Here is a 6,942-nt window from a genome sequence, read left to right on the forward strand (position 1 = left end):
TTGACCTGGTGGTCTTCCTAGGAGGAGAATAAGGGGTGGGAGTTGGATCTAATCTGGAGGACTCTAAGGAAGATGACCCATTATTGTCAGGGTCATCTCCATGCAGATGTACCAAGTCTGAACTCACCTGGCAGGGAGGGGGTGGGAGATGGAGCTGGTGAAAACTGTTAAAGACCCTCATTCCCACCCCTGCCTTTTGTGTGCATGCTTGTGTCTGTGTGGCTTTGTTTCATTAAGTCTGGTGGGCCAAATGTATGGTGGCTCTGTCAGGCCACGGTGGCCCAGGTGTATTCAGTGAGCCATGGTAGGGTCCCTTGAGCCGGAATGCTTCGTGTAGTCTAATGCATTAGTTGACTTGTGGTTTCCAGCAAGCTGGAGTACTTTGGTGGTATCTGATGGATTGGAATGTTTTGGTGCTCTCACCAGGCTCTGAGGATCTAGAATGTTCTAATGGAGTTTGCCAAGCCAGGCAGCCCTGAGAGTTGGTTTGAGAGTGGCTCCCTGGGCACTGCGGCTGTGATCATCTCTAAGGCCTTGCTGGCAGGCTGAGATGTCGGGGCCTGACAACCCCATGGACTTAGGATAGCTGAGACCCACTTCTACCCCCATCCATCTCCCCCTCCCCCATGGAGACCACCTCCACTTCCTCCAACCCAAGGCAGGGCCTCCCAGTGCCCTGGTTCCATCATCAGCATCTCTGGGGGAGGGGCACCCCATGCCCACCCTCTCCCCCAATTGTCCCCCTCCTAGGTCTTCCAGACCCTTCTCTTCTCCATGGCTTTGGGGGAATCCAGCCTCCTCGTCTCTCTCCCAGCAAAGGAGGGGAGAAAAGCCAGAAACAATTCCCACCCCTAAAGCCTGGGAGACCCCTGCCCCTTGCGAGAGAGCCACCCCCAAATCAAAATGTGAAAATCCCTAGAAAGCAATAGCCTTCAAGGTACCTTGCACTGAATTTCCCACCCCAGCCCTTCCACCTGATGGGAGGCTGTAGCTTGGGCACTAGGGTGACTTTTTCCCTGCCCTCTTCATCTCCAGGGTGGGGGGCAGGCCCCATTTCCCCATCCCTCACCTCCCATCGCTGCTGCCCTCACCCCTAATCTCCAGACTGAACCCAGATGGAGATTTGAGTGCCAAAACAATTCTTGATGTAACTTTGTACATATCTTCTGCAGTTGGGGGCTCTTGGGGCTGGAGGTGGAGGTGGCCCTATGGGCCACTGCTCCCCTCCACCTCTCAAAAGACCTTACAGTATTTCACAACATCTCCACCCACATGTGGGTACTGCAGTATCTAGCTGGACTATCCCCACCTACAACTCCCCGAGCCGCCATAAGGAGGGGAAGGAGCCAGGGAGAGGTGAAGTAAGGTCTGGGAGTGGGGAGGTGGGATTTGAAAGCACTTGTTTGCATATCATTTGCATCCTCAGCTGCCTTCCGGCTTGTCAGATGCTTTCTGTAGACCTATTTCTGGGTCCCAGTCAGTGGGGTCCAGTACTCTTCTCACACAGACACGTCTCTGGAGGCTGGGCCTCCTGAAAAGTGTTCCCTTGGTGTATCTGTGTGACAGCCCCCTCCCTATTCACATTTTTCGGGGACCCCCTACCCCGCCAGCCAGGGCTATCTGAAAGGTAGTTTGCTAGCTCAGTGAGCTAGTTCACTCACTATGTTGGTGAGTGGAGAGCCACACACCTTTCCCCATTTTACCTTATGAAATTCACTCTGTGGTCTTCCCCATCCCTTGAAAGTCCCTTCTGCAATCTGACCTCAATCTTCTGTGCCGCAGTTTGTCCAGAGGGGACGCAGATGTGGGGTCAGGGATGGGGATCATTGGAAAATCCATCACCTCTTTTTCTCTCCCCCTCTTCCCTGTTAGCCCGTCAGATCTCAGAGACTCTGAGTGGCCTCCCTGCACCCTACTCTTCAGCACCCAGTAGGTGCTTAATAAGTGTTTGCTGCATTGAATTGTCTTCTTGTTCTTTCCCATTTGCCCTCCAACTCCCACCCCCCCCCCCCCCCTGCCACCAGCATTTTCCTCTCTCTCTGGCTCCCTATGACTTTCACTTTCTCTCCCTGTGGCTTCCGTTGTTACCTGTCCTGTCTCTATCTTCGTCTATGTCTGTCTTTTCCCTTTCCTCAACTCTCAATCCTCTCCCTTCTTCCATTGCCCCATTAATTAAAAAAGAAAAGTGCCAAACTTCCTTGGAACTGAGCCGCTCTGGCGGGGAGGGAACCTCAGACAGAGGGGAGGAAATGGGACCATCTTCCTTTGAAGAGGCCCCTAAGAGGCATTGAAAACGTCTGTGGACACTTAGCTCAATTGCGTCCCCCTTCCTCACCCCTCCCGCCCCCGAGTTTTTCTTAGAATCTTTGTAAGAAAAAAAAAAAGAGAAAAAAACTCTCCTTCAGCTAACCCCTAATCTTTTGGATTCCCCCCAATTTCCACCAGCCGGGGAGAACCCCACTTGCCTCCTTCAGGCAAATCTGTAGAAATTGGGGAGGGGGAGACAAGCTCCACCCCTCCTCTGCTGTCCTGAGGGACAGTGCCAACTGGATTCGAGAGAAGGACCTCAAAGCACTTATGAGAAGAAGGGGTTCAATGTGCCAAATTCACCTTCATCCCCTGTCCCAGGGGGCTCTGAGCCAACCTGCCCCAGCCACCTTCTTCCGCCCTCTCCCAGCCATCTCTACATGGGCAAGGAGGCTTCACTGCAATAATTATTAAGGGATCAGAAGGCAAAGATCGTGCCATCTTTATCTGCCCTAATGCCTGCCCTGGCCTTGTAGGTGGGAAGTATGGGTATCCCAAATGGAGTTTGGTTAAGAGTCGACTTAATAGATGGTTGCGGACCTATACTTGGAAGAATACGGTACCACTCTTCTCTGAGTGGTATACCTTCTCCCCTTCTTAACCGGCAAATCACTCAACATCCCCTTGTTCCGTTTCTCCTGCCTATTCCTCCATCCCCCACCCTCTTTATTTTGTTTCTGATTGGTCACCTACTGTTTGGAAAGTGAGAGGATTCCCCTGCGTTGAGTATTGCTCTGTCAAGACCAGGATTAGACGTTGTGATAGACTGAGAGGTGGAAAAAGTATTGAGTATAAGAGTGGCGATGAGGATGGCATTTGGGGCTTCCAGGCTGCTGATTGGGTGCACACCTATCACCACAGCCAGGCAGGCCTTCGCTGTTGGCCACGCACCTGCCCCCCTGCCGTCTGGAACCCCAAGGCCGGCTGTCGCGAAAGCCTGAACTTGATGTCACGATGGGGAGAACGGGATCGCGATGCCCACGTTGGGGCACTGCGGGCCAGGGGCGCTGGTTTTACGGCTCTCGTGGAGTCGCGACACCCAGCCCGGCTATCGCGATCCCTCTCCACTGCAGTCAGCCGCCTGGACGCCGTAGTGGAGGAGGTTTCTTTCCGTGGCTCCGCTGCAGGTGTGTGTATGGTCTCTGTGCCCTCCGCCCGTTGCGTGGGGGATTGCCGGGTGGCAGGGAGGGAGATGGGGAAAGTCTCGTTGATGGCGATGGGGGTGGTGAAGGCTGCTGCTTTTTAAACCCTTCTCAGCCAGTCCAGGACGCTCTTGTCTCCCAGAGATAATTGGGTGGGACCGCCTAATCCCCCTCCCCTCCCCGCTTCTCCTCTCCTCCCCCACCCCCAAAACCACCAACCTCTCATCTTCTAAGTGACTCCATCACCACCGGCCACCGGGACCTGCGGCTTCATTGCTCCAGCCCGCCCCACTCGACCGTCAGACTCGCTCATCGAACTCTTTCTGATTAACCCTTTCTGTGTTCATCCCACGGAAAACTGTGTGTCCGGCGTGGGGGAGGGGGGAGGCGAGGGGCAATAGCTACCTTTCCTCCATCGCCTCCCACCGCCCATGCCTCCCCACCCGCACCCCATCCCATGCCCCACCCCCATCCCTCACCCCGAGGGTCCTCCCCGGCCTGGGGATAGAGACCCTTTATAAATATCTATGCTGTTTGGCTTTGTCCCTTTCAAAGGCAGGGTCAGGGGTGTGGCCTCCTCCAAGTGGAGAGCTCACTCTGGCCCCACTCCTTTCTGTGCCCCCCCACTCCCCACCCCTTCATTGTAAATAGTCACTTTTGTACTGGTTTGAGCCAGGGGACGTGGGGAGTCATTTTTTTTTTTTCTTTGTGTTGGCATCTCAGGCCACTGGAGGCATGGCCCACATCCCAGCTTGATTTGGGAGAATCCCAAGATGTGTCCCCTCACCTGCCCCCAATGCTGAGGATTTCAAGATATCAGTATTACTCCTAAAGGGATGGGGTGCACAGATCCCCTGGCAGGGAGGTGGGAGATGTGTGAAAAGGTGCAGCCTGAAAGGATGACTCAGTTTTTCCCATCTGTGAAATGGGTTCGTCCTCCAGGTTCCCTCAGGAGCCTCAGTGAGATAATGGTGGAGTCAGAGGAGTTAGAATCTCTTTCCGCTTTCTGTTTGGGACAGATAGGGTAGGAGAAGAATGGGGGTGGTGGGTAGGACTGTCTTTGGAGAGCTGATTGCTAAATCCTTATTAGGACCTCAAGCTAGCTTCTCCAGGGCTTGTTCTCTCTCTTGGAAAATGGAGGGAACTGGAGGACCTCTAAGGCTCCTCGGGTACCCCCAGTCCTTAGATTCAAAGCCTGAAGCCCAGGGCTGGCCCCCTGCCTGCTGCCCCTCTCCCACATTCCACTTCTTGGCCCCAGACCATCTGCCATGTGGCCATGCCTCCAGTGCCTCCATTCAACCCCCTCTAACTGATTCCTTCCATCCTCTGCGACCAGAGACGCCGCCCACCTCCCCCCCACCACCTCCAGAAGCTCCTGGCTGGGGCCCACTGCCCTCTCCTCTCCCCTCCCCCCATTGCCATGCCTGGGCCATGCCCACCTCCCCACCCCACCCCTGGTGTCCGTCGTGTGACCTAGTGCGCCATGTATTAGCTTCCATGGCCCCCCCCCCGGCCCCCACCACACCCCTTCCCCCACCCCCTCTCCCTCGGCGACTTCACCTTTTTTTGCCGCGATAAACGCCATCTCAGCATCTGTGTCTAATGTTGTCTTTTTTGCTTGACATCACACTCCTTCTTAACCCATCCCCTTCCCTCTCCCTCCTCCCCCCACCTCCACCCTCACCCTGAATTCTTTCCCCCTTTCCCCCAGGGCTCTGGGCATCTAAGGGAGGAGGGTGGGGGGACCCCTGAGGATGGGCCCCGGAGGGGGGAGGGGGAGGGGCGGATTGTTCTCCCTGGACTGGGTGAGCACCCAGAGCAAGTGTCTGAGGGGAGCCAGGGATCCAGGTTGAGCTCCCAGGGCCTAAGTGTCCGACCAGGAGGATTGACAGACACCACCACCGCCACACACATGCAACACCACAATCCCGGGACGCACATCCCCACACAGCATTGCAAACGCACAACCCCAAGTAGAGTCAGGAGAGCCCAGGGTTAAGGTTTTGGAGTCAGGTGAGTTTAGATCCCAGTGCTGCTAGGTAACCGTGGGACTTTGAGCCTCTGAGCCTCCATTGAACTTTTTTTTTTTAACGTTACTTCTGTAGTTTATGCTAGGATTCAACATATCGTTAGCTTTAAAAAAATTATTGAGCACCTACTATGAGTAAGGCACTGTTCGAGGTGCTGGAGAGAAGGCAATTAGCAAAACAGACTCAAACGTCTGTGCCTTCATACAGCAGAGATTCTACTGGAATCTGGAGATTCTTCTTTAGCACAGAACCTGGCACAAGGGACTAAAAACAATTCAAAGTTTGCAAACCATTGGCCAGCAGACAGGTCTGCTGCACATATCACCTCGTTTGGCCTGAAGAGCGTTACGTGTGAATTTGGTGCCAGCATTTAAACCTTGGGAGACTTCGCCTCCCAAGAAATCAGTGTGGCCTCTCTGAGTGGCGATTGTCACCTAGCCATAATGGGCTGGAGCAGAGCAGTCACTCCATCATCCAGGGAAAGGCAGCCTCAGTCCCTCCCTGACCTGCACTGCTGATTTGTGTCCTGTGCCTGGCCCCTGGATGCATTTGTGTTTGCAACCCCTGTGGTAAATGTTTAATGCTAACATCCTTATATCTTGGAGGTGTCAGAGATGCAGCTGGGCAGGCGATGATGTGCCACGCAGGAGGAAGGATGAAGTTTGAGGCGGAGAGACAAAAAGAGACGGTTGTGGGAGTGGGGGGGGCCAGAGGCTGTGGTTCCGGTGTGACCAGGGCACCTCGCTTCCTCTCTCTGGGTCTCAGTCTCCACATCTGGAAAACGCCCGACCAAGCTATACTTACCTTCTGAAATATTCCAGAAGGATTCCGAAAGCAAATCGCTCCATCAGTACCTGACACGGGGGAGATGCTCAGCACATGGTGGCCACTTGGAGCGTCCCCTCCAGCTGAAAAATAACAATAAAAATGATTCTAAAGAAGGACAGAAACCAAGAGAGGGGATGGGAGGAAAAAGGAGATTGAGGCTAGGACAAAGTAAGAGACAGCGATGGGGATGAAGAGAAGGGAAGACATGGAGAGGAGTCCTCAACTGCTTGGGGTGTGTTTTTTCATTCATTCACTCATTCATTCATTCATTCAACAGACATCTGTTGAGCACCTACTATGTTCTCAGGCCTGGGGACATGGCAACGACCGTGACAAGTCACCGCTCTCAGGCATACAGCCTGAGCACCATAACGCCAACTCTTAGCACATAGTAGATGCTCAAAAGTGTCCCATCCCTTATGCCACAGGTACCTCTGGTCCTGGCCTGTGACCTTCCGGGATTGCCTGATATTCAGAAATATCACCAAGCCAGGCCCATTTTCAGGAAAAGTAAAAGAATTTTCCATCAGGAACCTGGGAACTTTGAAGGGTTTGGGGGATCGGAGTCGAGGAGGTGGAATTAGGTCTCAATTCAGCTGTGTGACTTGGAGAAACTCTCATGACCTCTCTGGTCC

The sequence above is a fragment of the Phocoena sinus genome, chromosome 19, assembly GCF_008692025.1.
Source record: "Phocoena sinus isolate mPhoSin1 chromosome 19, mPhoSin1.pri, whole genome shotgun sequence".
NCBI classification, from domain to species: Eukaryota; Metazoa; Chordata; class Mammalia; order Artiodactyla; family Phocoenidae; genus Phocoena; species Phocoena sinus.